Here is a 20276-nt window from a genome sequence, read left to right on the forward strand (position 1 = left end):
CAGGTCTTCTCTGCTTCACCAGGGTAGTATCCTATCCAACTGAACTAATATACATGACTGGTTTCCCACAGGAACCTTGGAGACAAACTTCTCTTTCATTTCCGAAAGGCTGTGGGTCTGTCCTCACTAGGCTAGAGAGGCACCAAAGACTGAGTGTCTTGCTCGATGATAATATCTGATCTAGATGAGGACTCCCCAGAGGCTGCAGCTGAGAGGGTGCTCCGTGGCCACTGACTGCACCCTTATACCAACCAACTACTGTGCAATGATAAAATGAATAATAATTGTGGGCTTTTTTTAAGCACTTACTATGTGCCAAGTACTGTTCTAAGCACTGGGGTAGACACAAGGTAATCAGGTTGGACCCAGTCCTTGCCCACACAGGACTCACAGTCTAAGTAGGAGGGAGAACACTGAATCCCCATTTTACAGATGAGGAAACTGAGGCACAGAGGCTGGAGGCTGCAACAAGGGACCAGGATGCATAGTAAGTGCCTAACAAAATACCATTATTATTATTATTATTATTACCTGCTTCCTTGGGATACACTTCCAACTCAACAGACTTTGATCATTATCCTACTAAGGCAGAGCACTGTACTAAACACTTGGGAGATTTCAACAAGATTAGTAGAAACAATCCCTGCACTCAAGGAGTATAAAATCAAGCTGGGGAGGCAGACACTAAAATAAATGACAGACAGGAGGAAGCAATAGAATATGATGATACGTACATAGCTTCTACGGGGGAGGGAAGGTTGTGATTACTTATGAGCTGAGATGGTGAGGAATTGAAGAGTTGGGAGTTGGGGGACATGTGAGGAGCTTAAAAAATAATCAGGGAAGGCCTCCTGGAAAAAATGAGTTCAGAAGGGGTTTGAAAATGGGAAGAGCTGTGGTCTGTCAGGTTTGAAGGGGGAGGGAATTACAGGCAGGGAGGAGGGCATGTGCAAGGGGTCAGTGGTAGGGGAGACAAGAATGAACCCAAGTTCAGTCAGTTAGCCTGAGAGGAATGAAGACTGAGCTGGGATGTAGTAGAAGAAGGCAGATGATAAGCAGGAGGGAGAGAGCTCATTGAATGCCTTGAAACCAATGAGAAGGATTTTCTGCTTATTCTCTCCCCAGCACTCAGTGCAGTGCTCAGGACAAAGTAAGTGCTCAATGAATACCATTAAGTGTTCCCTGTATACCATCAATTGCTCGATTGTGGAGGATGAAACAACAGGATTTGGTAAAAGACTGAGAGTGGGGGTTGAAAGAGAGGGAGGAATTCAGCGTAATGCCAACATCAATCAATGGTATTTATTGAGCACTTATTGTGTGCAGAACAATTCTGGGTTTTTTGCCCTGCCCATCATTTAGACATTGCTAAACTAAAGATTCCTAGTCCTTTCCCATAGAAGCTGTTTTGCTTCTCTCTCCATTTTAGGAGCCCTTTTCAGTAGTGTCTTGAGCTGTATTTTGAACTTCCTGAGATTCAGTGGTCAGTTATTTTCCTTCTTTTCTGCCCCAAGGAGTGTTTGGGGTTTTTTGTCCTTTAAAACAAAAGCAACCAAAACAGGATTTTCTTTTTCTTTAAGATCCTCTGTGCATCAGGAATTTGGGACCCATCAGGTAGCAGATCGATTAGCTTTCATGGAAATTTGGGTGATCTCAGGTCTTAATTGGGCAGGAAACATTAAACCATTTATTTTCACTCTAAACTCCTTGTTCCAAATGCTTACCCAGTGTGTGTTTGTGTGTATGTGTATTCATGTCTAATAAAGTCCGTGCCCTGCGAACCTCCACCTGTCCCTTTAAGAGACAGGTGCTTCATGGGGCTAAATCCAATCACAAGGCCAAGTTCAAACTGTGGCTTGACCTGATTCTGAGTGTTTTTTCTGCTTTTTGCTATTTCCGAGTTGCCTACCAGCTTCAGCAGTGAGCAGGGACTTTGGCTTCCAGCTGGTCTCGCAGAGTAGCCGTGTGCCTATTATCCATGAAAGATTCTAAAACGAGCTGGCCTGCAGGATCCACATTACTTAGAACATGTAAAACCAATGGCTATACCTGGAAGTTTCTGTAGATGTTTTCCTTCCACACAAAAGCGTGTGTACAGCCAGTCTCCTGAGTTACCCCTCTCTGGACATTTCTTTGGCAATGATTGGAGAGCAGCTTCCTCATCTGAAAAATTAAAGAGATTCCTCAAATTGTAGAGACCCAACCATATGTCTTATTTAAAGGAGGAGGAAGAACGGGCAGCTTCCCAGGGGGTCACCTTTGGAAATTAAAAGTCCAATGAAATCTGAAGAGTTAGAAGAAGGAGCCAATAGCCCTTGATAATGGGCGAAGACAGGCAGGATACAAAAGGACATTGTTACCGGGCATCCTTTCGATTCCATACTGGTTATTTCTCTGCTGGCCCAACACAGAATTTTTGTATTGGCAAATTCTATGCTTTCCAGACCAGAATGGTCATGATTGGGGATGGCTAAGGATATGGTGTTATAAAATTGCCACCATTTTGTCCAGTTCAGTAAATGCCCATTGCAATGAGCCCTAAGAGCTGGCTAAATCGATAGGCCATCCTGAAAATTCTTAATTCTGAATACCTATGAAAAAGATGAAACCTGGCTTAGAGGCAAGATCACAGGCTTGGGAGTCAAGAGGATGTGGGTTCTAATCTCGGCTCTACCACTTGCCTGCTGTGCGATCTTAGGCAAGCCACTTAACTTCTCTGTGGCTCAGTTACCTCATCTGTAAAATGGGGATTAAAACTGTGAGCCCCACATAGGACAACCTGATCACCATGTATCTACCCCAGCAATTAGAACAGTGCTTGGCACATAGTAAGTGCTTAACAAATACCATCATTATTATCCAACTTAAATAAGACTAGGGCCATGGAGTGTTCTGGGAGGATTTTGAAATGGGGTATTTCTAGGTGACCGTGGTTCTCTACTGCAAATTCTGTTCCAATGGAAGGCAACTCAGATGCACTTTTCTGAGGTACTGAAGAGACCACCAGATAGCATTTGGATGTCTTCTAAGATGGATCTGGGACATGATTAATTAATGGACTTCAGCATAGCCTTTGCAAACAGTATGGGAATTAAATAAATTCACATTGAACCTCTAAATATCAACAGCAATCTACACCCACCCCCTAGGAAAACTCACTCATGCACTTTACTTCTACTACCACCTCTATGAGGAGGATTCCCAAATCTACATCTCCAAACCCTGATCTCTATCCCTCTCGTTTTATGCTGTCAAGTCATCTCTGACCCATAGCGACGCCGTGAACACATCTCTCCCCGAATGCCCCACCTCCATCTGTAATCATTCCGGTAGTGTATTCATAGAGAAGCAGTGTGGCTCATTGGAAAGTGCACGGGCTTTGGAGTCAGAGGTCATGGGTTCAAATCCCGGCTCCGCCAATTGTCAGCTGTGTGACTTTGGGCAAGTCACTTCTCTTCTCTGGGCCTCAGTTACCTCATCTGTAAAATGGGGATTAAGACTGTGAGCCCCAAGTGGGACAACCTCATCACCTTGTATCCTCCCCAGCGCTTAGAACAGTGCTTTGCACATAGTAAGTGCTTAACAAATGCCACTGTTTTATTATTATTATTATTATTATTATTATTATTATCATTATTATTATTATTATTATAGAGTTTTCTTGGTAAAAATCTGGACGTGGTTTACCATTCCTCCTTCCACACAGTAAACTTGAGTCTCTGCCCTTGACTCTCTCCCATGCCGCTGCTGCCCAGCACAGGTGAGTTTTGACTTGTAACAGATTGCCTTCCACTCGCTAGCCACTGGCCAAGCCAGGAATGGAAGAGATATGCCTCTGTTTGACTCTCCTTCCCGTAGTCAAGACTGGTAGAGTACTAGAAACTCTCCAGGTGCGACCCTGAGAGGGGACTATTCCTCTCTAAAGTCTCACGTATGCTCCTGCCTTCCCTAAGCTTTCATTTCATTTCACTTCATTGACGGCACTACCATCCTTCCCGTCTCACAAGCCCGCAACCTTGGTGTCATCCTCGACTCCGCTCTCTCATTCATCCCTCACATCCGAGCCGTCACCAAAACCTGCCGGTCTCAGCTCCGCAACATTGCCAAGATCTGCCCTTTCCTCTCCATCCCAACCGCTACCCTGCTCATTCAAGCTCTCATCCTATCCCGTCTGGACTACTGCATCAGCCTTCTCTCTGATCTCCCATCCTCGTGTCTCTCTCCACTTCAATCCATACTTCATGCTGCTGCCCGGATTATCTTTGTCCAGAAATGCTCTGGGCATATTACTCCCCTCCTCAAAAATCTCCAGTGGCTACCAATCAATCTGCGCATCAGGCAGAAACTCCTCACCCTGGGCTTCAAGGCTCTCCATCACCTCGACCCCTCCTACCTCACCTCCCTTCTCTCCTTCTACAGCCCAGCCCGCACCCTCCGCTCCTCCGCCGCTAATCTCCTCACCGTACCTCGCTCTCGCCTGTCCCACCATCGACCCCCGGCCCACGTCATCCCCCGGGCCTGGAATGCCCTCCCTCTGCCCATCCGCCAAGCTAGCTCTCTTCCTCCCTTCAAGGCCCTGCTGAGAGCTTACCTCCTCCAGGAGGCCTTCCCAGACTGAGCCCCTTCCTTCCTTTCCCCCTCGTCCCCCTCTCCATCCCCCCCATCTTACCTCTTTCCCTTCCCCACAGCACCTGTATATATGTATATATGTTTGTACATATTTATTGCTCTATTTATTTATTTATTTATTTTATTTGTACATATCTATTCTATTTATTTTATTTTGTTAGTATGTTTGGTTTTGTTCTCTGTCTCCCCCTTTTAGACTGTGAGCCCACTGTTGGGTAGGGACTGTCTCTATATGTTGCCAACTTGTACTTCCCAAGCGCTTAGTACAGTGCTCTGCACATAGTAAGCGCTCAATAAATACGATTGATGATGATGATGATTTCCTTTTCTCCCATTCCTCTCTGCATCATCCTGATTTGCTCCCTTTATTCATCAACCCCTCAGCCACACAGGAATTATGTAGATATCCATAATTTAATTATATTAATGTCTGTTCCCCCTCTGGACTGTGAGCTCATTGTGGGCAGGGAATATGTCTGTGATATTGTTATACTGTACTCTCCCAAGGGCTTAGTACAGTGCTCTGCACACAGTAAGCATTCAATAAATATTGGCGGATCACCAAGATCCGCCCTTTCCTCTCCATCCAAACTGCTACCCTGCTGGTTCAATCTCTCATCCTATCCTGACAGGATTACTGCATCAGCCTCCTCTCTGATCTCCCATCCTCTTGTCTCTCCCCACTTCAATCCATACTTCACGCCGCTGCCCGGATTGTCTTTGTCCAGAAACGCTTTGGGCATGTTACTCCCCTCCACAAAAATCTCCAGTGGCTACCAATCAACCTAGGCATCAGGCAGAAACTCCTCACCCTCGGCTTCAAGGCTCTCCATCACCTCGCCCCCTCCTACCTCACCTCCCTTCTCTCCTTCTACAGCCCAGCCTGCACCCTCTGCTCCTCTGCTGCTAATCTCCTCACCGTGCCTCGTTCTCACCTGTCCCGCCGTCGACCCCTGGCCCACGTCCTCCCCCTGGCCTGGAATGCCCTCCCTCCGCACATTCGCCAAGCTAGCTCTCTTCCTCCCTTCAAAGCCCTACTGAGAGCTCACCTCCTCCAGGAGGCCTTCCCAGACTGAGCCCCCTCCTCCCTCTTTCCCCCTCCCCCTCCCCATCCCCCCTGCCTTACCTCCTTCCCCTCCCACAGCAGCTGTATATATGTTTGTACATATTTATTACTCTATTTTACTTGTACATATTTACTATTCTATTTATTTTATTTTGTTAATATGTTTTGTTGTGTTGTCTGTCTCCCCCTTCTAGACTGTGAGCCTGCTGTTGGGTAGGGACTGTCTCTATATATTTCCAACTTGTACTTCCCAAGCACTTGGTACAGTGCTCTGTACACAGTAAGCGCTCAATAAATATGATTGAATGAATGAATAAATACAACTGATTGATTGAATGTTCATACCAAATTGTTCCCAGATATGCTCTAAAATAAAATGTCCTTAGCTATACAGGCTGAAAACAAGTGGACAGTGCCTTCTATTAAAATGATTATCCATCTTGTCTGACTGGAATGAAAATCCAGAAAAATACAGGGTAAAGAAAACAAATAGCTAGTCAAATAAATAGTTCGCCTTCCTATGACTAAAACATTGCAAATTGATGAGAAAAATCTATCGTTCTGCATATATTTCTAATTACCCATGGGATTTTCACCAGCCCTTCCTCAACTCAGCTTTGCCATCGTGACAGAGAAGGGTAAATTCTAAGGTGCCACAAAAGATGGACCCAAGCATGACAGATTTTGGAAAGCCTTTGGGCTTGGATTGTTTGCAGGTCTCTCTCCCTGGATTGAGAGGATGGGCTAGGTGACCTTTAGAGATTTCTGTCCTTAATGTGATTCTACCAAGCTAAGAGCCCAGTCTAAGAACAGAGAGATGAGAGATGGGGGATGGAGGGAAGCAGGGAAGCACGAAGGCAGGGGGCTGGTGGCAGAGTGGGTGTTCTGGTGCGCCTGCTTACTGGTGCATTGGGATCCCCCATGGCCAGCTCTTTTCCTAGCTGTTTGTTGCTGGGCCCTAGAGCTATTCCAAGCAGGTTCTCTCCCCAGCCCTTCTCCAGGGGAAGCAGCAGAACTCATATTCATTGTTTAGAAACCATCGAGACCAGGTACAGGGAGTTTCTCCCAACTCTTCCCCTAGTAGAGCATGAGTTCCATTTTTATTGGTATTATATTTGATTATATTAATGTCTGTCTCCCCCTCTAGACTGTAAGCTCACTGTGGTCAGGAAAGATGTCTAAGAACCCCGTTCTACTGTACTCTCTTTAGAGCTTAGTACAGTGCTCTGCACAAAGTAAGTGCTAAATAAATATCATCAAGTGATTGGTTGGCACAGAGAGGATTTGGTCCTGACAGAGGAAGTCTCCAGGGGAAGGAGGAATCCTTGTCCCTGAGGAACCAGCTTCATTGCAGGGGCAGAGAGAAATACCGCACAATCAATTGATCAATTTAATATTATTGATTGATTAATTGACTGAACCAGTTCCAGAGCAGGGGCAATGAGAACTACCCTCAAACCAGAGGAACAGCATATACCCAGAAACATCCCACTGGGCTTCTTCTGAATGTTACCAGCACCAGAATGATGAGGGAGCTGATGACAACAAACATGAAAATAATAATGATAATAATAATAATGATAATAATGGTAATTGTTAAGCACTTATTATATGCCAAGCACTGTTCTAAGCACTGGGGTTAGATACAAGTTAATTAGGTTGGCCATGGTCCCGGGCCCACAAGGGGTTCACAGTCTCAATCCCCATTTTACAGAGGAGGTAACTGAGGCACAGAGAAGTAAAGTGACTTGTCCAAGGTCACAGAGCAGACAAGTGGCAGAGCCAGGATTAGAACCCACAACCTCTGAATCCCAAGCCTGTGCTGCTTCTCTAAAATAATAATAATAATAATTACAGTATTTGTTAACTGCTTACTATGTGCCAGGCACTGTATTAAGTGCAGGGTGGATACAAGCAAATGGGGTTGGACACAGTCCCTGTCCCATGTAGGGCTCACAGTCTCAATATCCATTTTACAGATGAGGTAAATGAGTCCCAGAGGAGTGAAGTGAATTGCCCAAGGTCACAGAGCAGACATGTGGGGGACCTGGGTTTAGAACCCAGGTCCTTCTGACTCCTAGGCCTGGGCTTTATCCACTAAGCCACACTGCTTCCCTGAAATCCAGAATGACAGCAGCTGGAGCCCTGATTGTAACATTTCTTTTTTTAATGGTACTTTTTAAGTGCTTACTATGTGCCAGGCACTGTACTAAGCTCTGACATATGTACAAGATAATCAGGCTGGACACAATCCCTGACCCACATAGGACTTGCAGTCTAAGTAGGAAGAAGTAGGATTTGGTCCCCATTTTACATATAAGGTAACTGAGGTACAGAGAAACTAAGCAACTTGCCCAAGGTAACACAGAAGATCAATCAATCAATCAATCAATCAATCAATCAATCATTTATTGTGCTCTTACTGTGTGCAGAGCACTGTACTAAGCGCTTGGGAAGTACAAGTTGGCAACATATAGAGACAGTCCCTACCCAACAGTGGGCTCACAGTCTAGAAGGGGGAGACAGAGAACAAAACCAAACATGCTAACAAAATAAAATAAATAGAATAGGTATGTACAAGTAAGATAAATAAATAAATAGAGTAATAAATATGTACAAACATATATACATATATACAGGTGCTGTGGGGAAGGGAAGGAGGTAAGATGGGGGGATGGAGAGGGGGACGAGGGGGAGAGGAAGGAAGGGGCTCAGTCTGGGAAGGCCTCCTGGAGGAGGTGAGCTCTCAGTAGGGCCTTGAAGGGAGGAAGAGAGCTAGCTTGGCGGATGGGCAGAGGGAGGGCATTCCAGGCCCGGGGGATGACGTGGGCCGGGGGTCGACGGCGGGACAGGCGAGAACGAGGTACGGTGAGGAGATTAGTGGCAGAGGAGCGGAGGGTGCGGGGTGGGCTGTAGAAGGAGAGAAGGGAGGTGAGGTAGGAGGGGGCGAGGTAATGGAGAGCCTTGAAGCCAAGGGAGAGGAGTTTCAGCTTGATGCGCAGATTGATTGGTAGCCACTGGAGATTTTTGAGGAGGGGAGTAACATGCCCAGAGCGTTTCTCGACAAAGACAATCTGGGCAGCAGCATGAAGTATGGATTGAATTGGGGAGAGACACGAGGATGGGAGATCAGAGAGAAGGCTGATGCAGTAGTCCAGACGGGATAGGATGAGAGCTTGAACGAGCAGGGTAGCGGTTTGGATGGAGAGGAATGGGCGGATCTTGGCAATGTTGCGGAGCTGAGACCAGTAGGTTTTGGTGACAGCTTGGATGTGAGGGGTGAATGAGAGAGCGGAGTCGAGGATGACACCAAGGTTGCAGGCTTGTGAGTTGGGAAGGATGGTAGTGCCGTCAACAGAGATGGGAAAGTCAGGGAGAGGGCAGGGTTTGGGAGGGAAGACAAGGAGTTCAGTCTTGGACACGTTGAGTTTTAGGTGGCGGGCAGACATCCAGATGGAGATGTCCTGAAGGCAGGAGGAGATGTGAGGCTGGAGAGAGGGGGAGAGAGCATGGGCAGACATGTAGATCTGGGTGTCATCAGTGTAGAGATGATAGTTGAAGCTGTGGGAGCAAATGAGGTCACCAAGGGAGAGAGTGTAGATCGAGAACAGAAGGGGACCAAGCACTGAACCTTGGGGAACCCCCACAGTAAGGGGATGGGAGGGGGAGGAGGAGCCTGCAAAAGAGACTGAGAATGAACGACCGGAGAGATAAGAGGAGAACCAGGAGAGGACGGAGTCTGTGAAACCAAGGTCGGATAGCATGTTGAGGAGAAGGGGGTTGTCCAATCAATCAATCAATCGTATTTATTGAGCGCTTACTATGTGTAGAGCACTGTACTAAGCGCTTGGGAAGTACAAATTGGCAACACATAGAGACAGTCCCTACCCAACAGTGGGCTCACAGTCTAAAAGGGGGAGACAGAGAACAGAACCAAACATACCAACAAAATAAAATAAATAGGATAGAAATGTACAAGTAAAATAAATAAATAAATAAATAAATAGAGTAATAAATATGTACAACCATATATACTTATACACAGGTGCTGTGGGGAAGGGAAGGAGGTAAGATGGGGGGATGGAGAGGGGGACGAGGGGGAGAGGAAGGAAGGGGCTCAGTCTGGGAAGGCCTCCTGGAGGAGGTGAGCTCTCAGCAGGGCCTTGAAGGGAGGAAGAGAGCTAGTTTGGCGGAGGGGCAGAGGGAGGGCATTCCAGGCCCGGGGGATGACGTGGGCTGGGGGTCGACGGCGGGACAGGCGAGAACGAGGTACAGTGAGGAGATTAGCGGTGAAGGAGCGGAGGTTGCGGGCTGGGCAGTAGAAGGAGAGAAGGGAGGTGAGGTAGGAGGGGGCGAGGTGATGGAGAGCCTTGAAGCCCAGGGTGAGGAGTTTCTGCCTGATGCGCAGATTGATTGGTAGCCACTGGAGATTTTTGAGGAGGGGAGTAATATGCCCAGAGCGTTTCTAGACAAAGATAATCCGGGCAGCAGCATGAAGTATGGATTGAAGTGGAGAGAGACACGAGGATGGGAGATCAGAGAGAAGTCCACAGTGTCGAAGGCAGCTGAGAGGTCGAGGAGGATTAGGATAGAGTAGGAGCCGTTGGATTTGGCAAGCAGTAGGTCATTGGTGACCTTTGAGAGGGCAGTTTCTGTGGAATGTAGGGGACAGAAGCCAGACTGGAGGGGGTCGAGGAGAGAGTTGGTGTTGAGGAATTCGAGGCAGCGCGTGTAGACAACTCTTTCAAGGAGTTTGGAAAGGAATGGTAGGAGGGATATGGGGCGATAACTAGAAGGTGAGGTGGGGTCAAGAGAGGGTTTTTTTAGGATGGGAGAGACATGGGAATGTTTGAAAGCAGAGGGGAAGGAATTAGTGGAGAGTGAACGGTTGAAGATGGAAGTTAAGGAGGGGAGAAGGGATGGAGCGAGAGATTTCATGAGATGAGACGGAATGGGTTCAGAAGCACAGGTGGCCGGAGTAGCACTTGAGATGAGGGAGGAGAACTCCTCTGAGGATACTGCTGGGAAGGATGGGAGAGTAGCAGAGAGTGTTGAGAGCGGGGGGGTTGGAGAAGGGGGGGGAGTGACTTTGGGGAGGTCGGACCAGATGGATTTAATTTTGTTAATGAAGTTAAGATGAGGGGCACAGCTGGGATTAGAACCCTGTTCCTCCCATTCCCAGGTCCATGCTCTTTCATTAGGCCAGCCTGCTTGCTTTTTTCACATTTTGCTATTTTTTTGCTTTGAATCTAATTTTGCTATTTTTTAATGGTATTTCTTACTACACATTACTTTTTATGCATCAAACACTGTTCTAAGCACTGAGGTAGGTATAGGTCAATTAGGTTGGACACAGGCGCTGTCCTGCCTGGGGCTCACAGTCTAAGAAGAAGGGATAACAGGTACTGAATCCCCATTTCACAGTTGAGGAAACTGAGGCACAGAGAGGTCAAGTGACTGACCCAAGTTCACACAGCAAGCAATTGGCAAAGCCAGGATAAGATCTCAGGTCCTCTGACTCCAAAGCCCGTGCTCTTTCCATTAGGCTATGCTGCTTCTCCTTCTTCTTTCATCCCAGGTGTGCTGATTTGTGTGTGCAGTTGAGTACCTGAACTCAAATGTCCAGAGTTTTGGACATTTTTTTTAAAAACAGTTTTTTAAAAAAGGATGAATGGCGACAAGCTCCTGTTTTCAGAAAAGCCACAATGCTGCTGCCAAAGAGCCTACCAGAGAAGCAGTGTGGCTCAGTGGAAAGAGCCCAGGCTTTGGAGTCAGAGGTCATGGGTTCAAATCCTGGCTCCGCCACATGTCTGCTGTGTGACCTTGGGCAAGTCACTTAACTTCTCTGAGCCTCAGTTACCTCATCTGTAAAATGGGGACTAAGACTGTGAGCCCCATGTGGGACAACCTGATCACCTTGTATCCCGAATAGTGCATTGCACATAGTAAGCGCTTGACAGATGCCATCATTTTTATTATTATTATTACCAATTGAGTGAAGTTGGAAGAAGAATAAACCTGGTGTTCGTTAAGCTCTTACTATGTACTAATCCATCTATCGACTGTACTTATTGAGCACATACTGCATGCAGAGCACTGTACTAAGCACTTTGGAGAATATAACAAACACTTATAGACACTTTCCCTGACCACAGCAAGTTTACAAGCGGTGCTTTAAGTGCTGGACTAACTACAAGATAATCAGGTCAGACACAGTCCCTGTCCCACAAGGGGCTTAGAGACAAAGAGAAAGGGTGAATGAGGTATTTCATTCCCATTTTACAGATGAGGAAACTGAAGCCCAGAGAAGTGAAATGACTTTCCCGAGGTCACGTAGCTGGCATATGGCAGAGTGGGGATTAGAACCCAGGCCCCCCAACTCCCAGGCCGGTGTTCTTTCTGTTTTGAACAAAACACCTTCCCCCAGCTTCCACTGGTCAGGATCTCCCAAAGCAAATGCCCAGTCCCTTCCCTGAATGCATGAGGGATTCCTGAAAGCTGTGATCTTCAATCAGTCAGTTGGGGGCATTCTGGGGGGGCTCTTTCTGGCATGAGGCACTTTACTATGTGGTCAGGAGAGTACAACAGTGACAAGACACACGTTCCTTGTCCTCAAGGGCCTGATAATCCAAGGGGAGAGAGATCTTACCCTTTAACTATCAAAGCTCTGTCCCTTCAGGTTTTGTTTATGATTCGGCAACCCGTGGCAAATTCACCAGTTCGTTTTTAACATTTCAAATCTGCAAAACTCTTGGCTGAATCACGCGGTGCTATTTTCAACCTATACTAACTGGCAACCTCACATTTTTAAAGTTCAGGAGGAGCAGAACTCCAGCTTCCAAATGTAAGCCCCACTGCCAACCCATTAGAATGCAATAGGAAATAGACAATTGAAGGGAAAATGTCTCGTAACCACCCCCACCTTTCCTGTTAAGAATTGAACATTTCACACTCAAGTGGAATATGTTTTCCAAATCTCATCATTTGATGGTAATATCGAAGGGAGAATGAGATATTGCAAAGCTATTATTCACCTACCCAGGGGCCTTTCCATATTGAATATCGCCCTGCAGGCTCAACAGTTCTATGGTTGCACTGTTGTTGTTGTATTGTTAGCACTGACACTATTAGGAAGCATTTATTCTAGTTAGTAACTTGGATTTACATATCCCCTTCCTTACAGATTGTTATTCCTCGGAATTATGATCCCTCTCTTCACTACCATCTACCTCCCAAGTAATATCTTCACAAGGGAAGCAAAAATGATGGCACAGTGTGGCTAAGTATATCATCATTTATATGATCCAGCAGCTTTGCCCCCAAATTTTTCAAATCCATTGCAGTCCTCCCCACGGCTACCCTAATGGAAAAAAACCAGCAAGTTTCCCCCCACCTTACAGGAGACAGCCCCAAGGACTGGGACATGTTCAGAGACTAAGACATAGCCCTCTGTCTGTCAGTGGTAAATGATGACTTCCATCGCCTAATCCTGAATAGCGGAAGGATTAGTGAGTTAATGGTGATATGGCAAAAGAAGACAGGTGTTTGTGTGTCTGCTTATGTGTGCGCACCCTAGTGCATGGGTTTGAGTCCTTCAGGTTCAAAGATGATGCTCTAATTAGCCAGCACTTCCACAAGCTTGCCCTTGATCATGCGATTACATTACTTTCAAGAGCCACCGATGCCTGATAGCCAAAACAGTCTACCTGCCAGTATTAACTCTCAGCTGTCTTTAGCATCGCTTGGGCATGGGTTTCCTGAATCTTGAAAATGTTTGTTTTGCGTTCCTTGTGACCTCCTCTTCCTCTCCCACCCCCTCCATCCACACACACTTCAGCTCATTCTATGTCCTACCATGATCCATTCTTCCCCCATGTCCTGCTCAGAGAGACCATGTTTCAATGCAAACCTCTCTGATGCTGCTGGTAAACTGATGGTGGACTGGGATCTTGTTTCAGGGGATCACTTCTTTACTTTTGGTTATACATGGCACAAAGATAGTGCAGAAGATACGGCTCAAGAGGAGGTCTGGTTTGGCACCTGTCATTGCTTCTAGACTGTGAGCCCATTGTGGGCAGGGATTGTCTCTCTTTGTTGCTGAATTATACTTTCCAAGTGCTTAGTACAGTGCTCTGCACATGGGAAGAGCTCAATAAATGTGAATGAATTAACTGGTTGGGTCTCGTAGCCATGTAGAAATCTGGAAAGTATATCTGCTCTGCTCCCTAGACCTTGTTTGAACTGAAGCTCAGCCAAGCAATCAATCTGGAGTATTTACTGAGGGCATACTTTGTGCATAACACTGTACTAAGCACTTGAGAGAGACCAATACAATAGAGTTGGTTGACGTGATCCCATACCGCTTTGGCACTACACTCTGTATGTTAGACTTGTAAATAATAATAATAATGATAATTATGGTTTTTGTTAAGTGCTTACCATGTGTGAGGCACTGTACTAAGTGCTGGGGTAGATACAAGCAAATCAGGGTGGACACAGTCCCTGTTCCATGTGGGGCTCACAGTCTAAATCCCCATTTTACAGATGAGGAAACTGAAGCTCAGAGAAGTGAAGTGACTCACTCAAAGTCACACAGCAGACAAGTGGTGGAACCGGGATTAAAACCCCTGACCTCTGTCTCCCAATCCCGTGCTCTATCCACTGCATCATGCTGCTTCTCCAAAGGACTTGCACGGTACCTCCGGGCATTCTTGAAGTTTTTTTCAACTTTTGTGTTTCTCTGGACATTGCAGAAGTAGCATTGCCTAGTGGAAAGAGCATGGGCCTGGGAGTCAGAGGATCTGAATTCTAATAATGATAATAATAATAATAATAATAATAGGGATCTTGTTTCAGGGGATCACTTTTTTTACTTTTAAGTTATATATGGCACAAAGATAATGCTGAAGATATGGCTCATAAGGAAGTCTGGTTTGGCATCTGTCATTGCTTCTAGACTGTGAGCCCATGGTGGGCAGGGATTGTCTCTCTTTTTTTCTGAATAATAGTAATAATAATAATAATGGCATTTGTTAAGTGCTTACTATGCTCTGAGCACCGATCTGAGTGCTGGGGTGGATACGATACACTTGAGAAGCAGTGTGGCTCAGTTGAAAGAGCATGGGCCTTGGAGTCAGAGGTCATGGGTTCAAATCCCAGCTCTGCCAACTGTCAGCTGTGTGACTTTGAGCAAGTCACTTAAATTCTCTGTGCCTCAGTTACCTCATCTGTAAAATGGGGATTAAAACTGTGGGACTACAATGTAATCACGTTGTCCCCCATGAGGCTCACAGTCTTAATCCTCATTTTACAGATGAGGTCATTGAGGCACAGAGAAGTTAAGTGGCTTGCCCAAAGTCACACAGCAGTCAAGTGGCAGAGATGGGATTAGAACCCACATCTTCTGACTCCAAAACCCATGTTCTTTCCACTAAACCATGCTGCTTCTAGTCCCTATTGGACACTTGTCTGCCATGTGACCTTGGACCAATCACTTAACTTTTTTGTATCTCAGTTTCCTCATCTGTAAAATGGGAATTCAATATCTGTTGTCCCTCTCCTTTAGACTGTGAGCACGATGAGGGACCAGGGATTTTTTTCCTCCCTGATGATCTTGTATCTACCCCAGCACTTAATACAGTATTTGGCATATAATAAGTTCTTAATAAATACTATTATTATTATTGATATTATTATCATTATTATTACCTAGGAACAAGAATTCAGTCACTGATGAAAATCATTCATTGTGTGTTGAGTTCAGATTGGTACATGATGTCAATATTCTTCAGGTTAATCTACAGTGCTTGGCTGATATTTTTAATGGTATTTGTTAATTATAATAATAACAACAATAATAATTGTGATATTTATTAAAGTCTTACTAGGGGCTAGGCTAAGTGCTGGGGTACATACAAGGTAATCAGGTTGGACAGAGGCCCCGTCCTACAGTCTTATTCCCCATTTTACAGATGAAGTAACTGAGTCACAGAGAAGTTAAGTGACTTGCTTGTTAATACTGTACCTGTTAAGCTCTTACTATGTACCAGGCACTGTATTAAGTGCTGGGGTAGATAGAAAGCTGGATAAAGTTCATGTCTCACATGTGCTTGCAGTCTTAATCACCATTTTACCAATTAGGTAATTGAGGCTCAGGGAAGTTAAGTGACTTGCCCAAGGTCACACAGCAGACAAATGGTGGAGCTGGGATTAGAACCCAGGTCCTCTGACTCCTAGACCTGTGCTCTTTCCATTAGGCCACGCTGCTTCCCAAGGTGATTCTGAAAGGAGATTCATAACATTAGCATGTCATCTTTTCTGTGTGTACATCCAAGGAATTTTGTGAGAAGTTCAAGGCATTTTGACTATACTCACAGCCTATTTAGTAAATCGTATGAGTTTCACAGAGTATGGGAAGCAAATTCTCTCTCCAGCCTCAGGTTCCATTTTGAATCTTCTAGCATGGCTGCTTAGAATAGACTGAAAAAGACCTATTATACAACCCACACCGAGCATGTATCTTACAAATACGGGTGTGACCATTATCATTCTGCTTCTAATAAGCTTGGTTATCTAGGTGATAGGTATGTGCTCTGGAATAAAATCCTGAATACCGTATATGCGAGAGCATACCCAGGAATTTTATTTTATTTTATGGCTACAATGACAAATGTCTTTTTTTAAACCTGAAAACAGAGTATTTATATACAACAATGATCTCAGTAGCTCCAAGATTTCAATGAACAATGAGCTAGAGCCTATGAGTGGTTAAGTTACTCACGGGTGATAAATAAAAGCAGTTTGGCAAGTCATTCATTCTTTTAGATCACCACTTGATTCACTGAAGGAAAAACTTATTAGTACTAACCTGCTTGTGGAACAACCGGTATCCTATGTTTACATGCATAAATGTATATATCTATATACAACCCATTCCACACTGTGTGTTTGAAAAGACAAAGTACTAGCAAGATGTGGTGCTGTCTCTCCCATAAGGCTGAGAGATCTGTACCAACCATAAAAGGAATACAGTCAGTTCAGCGTGGCTTACTGGCAAGAGCACGGGCTTGGGAGTCAGAGGACGTGGGTTCTAATCCTGGCTCCATCACTTGTCAGCTGTGTGACCTTGGGCAAGCCACTTCACTTCTCTGTGCCTCAGTTACCTCATCTGTAAAGTGGGAATTAAGACTGTGAGCCCCACCTGGGACAACCTGATTACCTTGTATCTACCCCAGCACTTAGAACAGTGCTTGGCGTACAGTAGGCTCTTAAAAAATACCACAATTATGAATTATTCCAAGCGCTTAGGGCAGTGCCCTGTAGGCAGTAAATTTTTAATAAATATGATCGAATGAATGAATGAATACATATATCATTATACAATTTGGATATAGTTTGATGGTAGCAATAGGGAACGTTCTCACAACACACATCTGTTCTGGGTATGTAACACAATCCAATTAATTAATCAATCAATCAATCAATCAGTAGTATTTATTATTTGTCTCTAGACTGTGAGCTCACTGTGGGCAGGGGTTGTCACTATTTATTGTTGTATTGTACTTTCCCAAGCGCTTAGTACAGTGCTCTGCACACAGTAAGCACTCAATAAATGTGATTGAATGAATGAATGAATGAGTGCTTTAATGGGTGCAGAGCACTGTACTAAGTGTTTAGGTGAGTACAATGGAGTTGACAGGCACAGTCCCAGCCCTCAAGGAGCTTAGAGTCTACTATGTGCAGAGCACTGGACTACGGGCTTGGGAGTTTACAATGCAGGTGGTAGTCTTTAGAGAGTGGTGGCCTGTCAGTTATGAAGGGGGTGGAATTTCAAAGGCATGAGGGTGAGTGCAAGCAAGGGGTCAAGTGAGAGCCAGGAACAGTGAGTAGCCTACCAATGGGTGTAAGTAGATTCAGTGAAGGAAGAAATGTTTGTGTGCCTATATATGGCATTGCTCAAGGAGTGAGGCTGCTATGCTTCTCAGCGTCTGTCTCGGCCTCACAGTTCTTTGTGCTTCTTGATGTTTTTGCAACACTAGAAAGCTCCTTGTAGGCAAGGATCATGCCCCATGTGCTTAAGACCATGCTCTGTACACAGTAAGTTCACAATAAACACTATGGATTGATTGATTATAGTATTTAAGAGAATAAAAGGCAAAAGTTGAAAGTGTCCTGCTTGTCGTGGACGAAACAATGATATAGAAATTTATGTAGAAAAGTATCAGTGCTTGTTGTCTCTTTGAACCATCCACATCTGTAACCCTTTGAGTCCCGTTGAACCAGTGGGTTTTTTTGTTTGTTTGTTTGTTTTTGCTGATATGGAGGCACTAGGCACTAGGAAGGGAGGAGTCTGGAGAATGGAAGACTGGAAGAGCCACAAAAATGTTTTCGAAGAAAGACTTGACTCGAGAATTAATTTCCAGCTGAAACTCCAGGAGTGATTTAGGCAGGCAGAAAGTAATTTCCTGAGTTGGATTTTGGCCAGGACATTGAAATTAACACCTCGACTCTTGCAAAAATTGCCAGGGGCTCTTTAATAATCACAAGTGAGCATAACCTCAGATTTACAACTCATCTGGTATAAAGTATCTTCAGCAACCACTTAACACCCAGGTTTAATACCTAGTGATGAATGACACCTAAATGCCACTTACTGATTTGTCTATGCTTCTTCCGAAAGCCCCGCATTCCTAAGAGAGATCTATAAGCAGAGACCAGTCTCCTAAGTCTGATTTCCTGGAGCTCCCCAGCAACACAGACATTGATCCTATGGTGCTTTGGCACGAGGAAATTGTCTGAGGGGTTTAAAAAATAATCATGACATACGGAGCTGGATATCCATATCTCCAGGGATGTGAGCCTTAGGCGTTTTGTTCCACACTTAGTTACTGCCCGGTAACCTTGACTGACTAAACTGCCCTTTCATATAATTCTGTGTCAGGGATTCACCATTGTTGTCATCATCTTAATCGCCCTCATCATCATCACCACCATCATCAGTACTAATTGAAGGCCTGCGGTTTGAAAAAAAATTACCACAATAGGGACGTAAGAGAAGTTTAGGGTGTGCAACCCCCGTCCTAAGGTAGCTTACACTCAATCAGTGGTATTTATGGAGCACTTACTGTGCAGAGCACTGTACTAAGTGCTTGGGGGAGTATAATACAACAGAGTTGGTAGACTTGGGCCCTGCCCACAAGGAGGTGAAGATCTGCAGGGAAGAGAGGAAAATCTAACTGGGAAAACAAGGAGAAATGCATTGAGAAAAGATGCTAAAGACCATGAGAGAAGGTATAAATAATGAAATCCCTTTTGTAATCATGTGATTTCCTCAGCTACCTCATCGTTTCCACACCCTTGTCTAAAATGGGGTAGCCGTTCTAAGGGCCCTTGAAGGAGGGAAAAGATGGGGTTCAGCCTAGTGATGGACGAGGGTGATGGGACCAAAGCCCAAGAGTTCAGGACAAAAGAGGATTAGAAATTTTGTGTGGAAGGAGCAAAGAGCACAAATTGTGGTGGGGTGTCAGGGGTGGTAACAGGAAAAAGAAACGGTTAGGATCGATTCTAACTTTGCTCATTGGAAAATTGAGTAACTTTCACACACCAAATTATTCAACACTGCGGCAAAGTCCTTAAATTCTGCCTCCAATTCCCTGACGCAGAGCCATCGGAACGCTCTGTGCCTGGTTATCACCAATGAGCACCCCTCCCCCCTTGTCTCTTGTTTTTCTGTGGCACTCCTTAAGGGAGAGTTGTCAGAATGGATTCTCACACTTCACTCTGTAATCCTTCTTGTGTGAAAGAGAGTGTTGATGGCAGATCCACATAGAATCGGTGGTGTCTCAGTGTCAATTTAAAATTATTTTCACCAAAATAATTGAGGGAAAAAAAAGGACAAAGAACAGGAGAGACTGTCAATCGAGAATCTACTTGCTGCCAAAATTGAGAAATCTACTAGAAAATCCTTCTTAAATACTGTAGGTAATTAAAGACTTTTGAAGACAGTATTATTTACTTGACAGAGAAGCTCTTGCAGGCTATTACATAAATACATATTGAGCGCATTTTTAAAGCACACACTATTTACTATTCATAAGTGTTGTTAATATGTATTTCATTTAACCCTAAGGAGCCATTTCTGTCTCTTGTGTGAATTTGCATTTATGAATGTTTTTATAAAATGCCTGTTATTTACCCAATAGGCAGCTCCAAAGAAACCATAAGAAATGCTGGCACTGATGACCAATTTTGTTTTGCTTCAGTGCAACTGTTCCTCACATTTGATTGGTGTGGTTCAAGTATCTTTGAATAGCCCTTTCATGCAGGAACTTGAAAAATAGGGCTTTTGGATGGTGAGAATGAAAACTTGTCTCATCCCCTCGTCTGTGGGGTTTAGTACAGTGCCTGGCACATAGTAAGCACTTAACAAATGCCATTATTATTATTGTTATTCTTTGAGCATCCCAAAAGAATAGAGCATGGCCTAGAGGAAAGAGCACAGTCCAGGGAGTCAGAGGACCTGGATTCTAATCCTGGCTCCACCACTTGTCTGCTTTGTGACCTTGTGCAAGTCACTTCACTT

The 20276-nt window shown here is 44.9% G+C and overlaps 1 non-coding gene across 1 annotated transcript; it reads right to left on the reverse strand.

Moving 5' to 3' along the window:
• Window positions 1-3770: 3770 nt before the first annotated feature.
• LOC119948343 lies at window positions 3771-3908 on the reverse strand. The gene has a single exon (XR_005456745.1). It is a non-coding gene; the product is annotated as a small nucleolar RNA SNORA7 (small nucleolar RNA).
• Window positions 3909-20276: the final 16368 nt, after the last annotated feature.

Source organism: Tachyglossus aculeatus, chromosome X4 (genome assembly GCF_015852505.1).
Source record: "Tachyglossus aculeatus isolate mTacAcu1 chromosome X4, mTacAcu1.pri, whole genome shotgun sequence".
Taxonomy (NCBI): domain Eukaryota; kingdom Metazoa; phylum Chordata; class Mammalia; order Monotremata; family Tachyglossidae; genus Tachyglossus; species Tachyglossus aculeatus.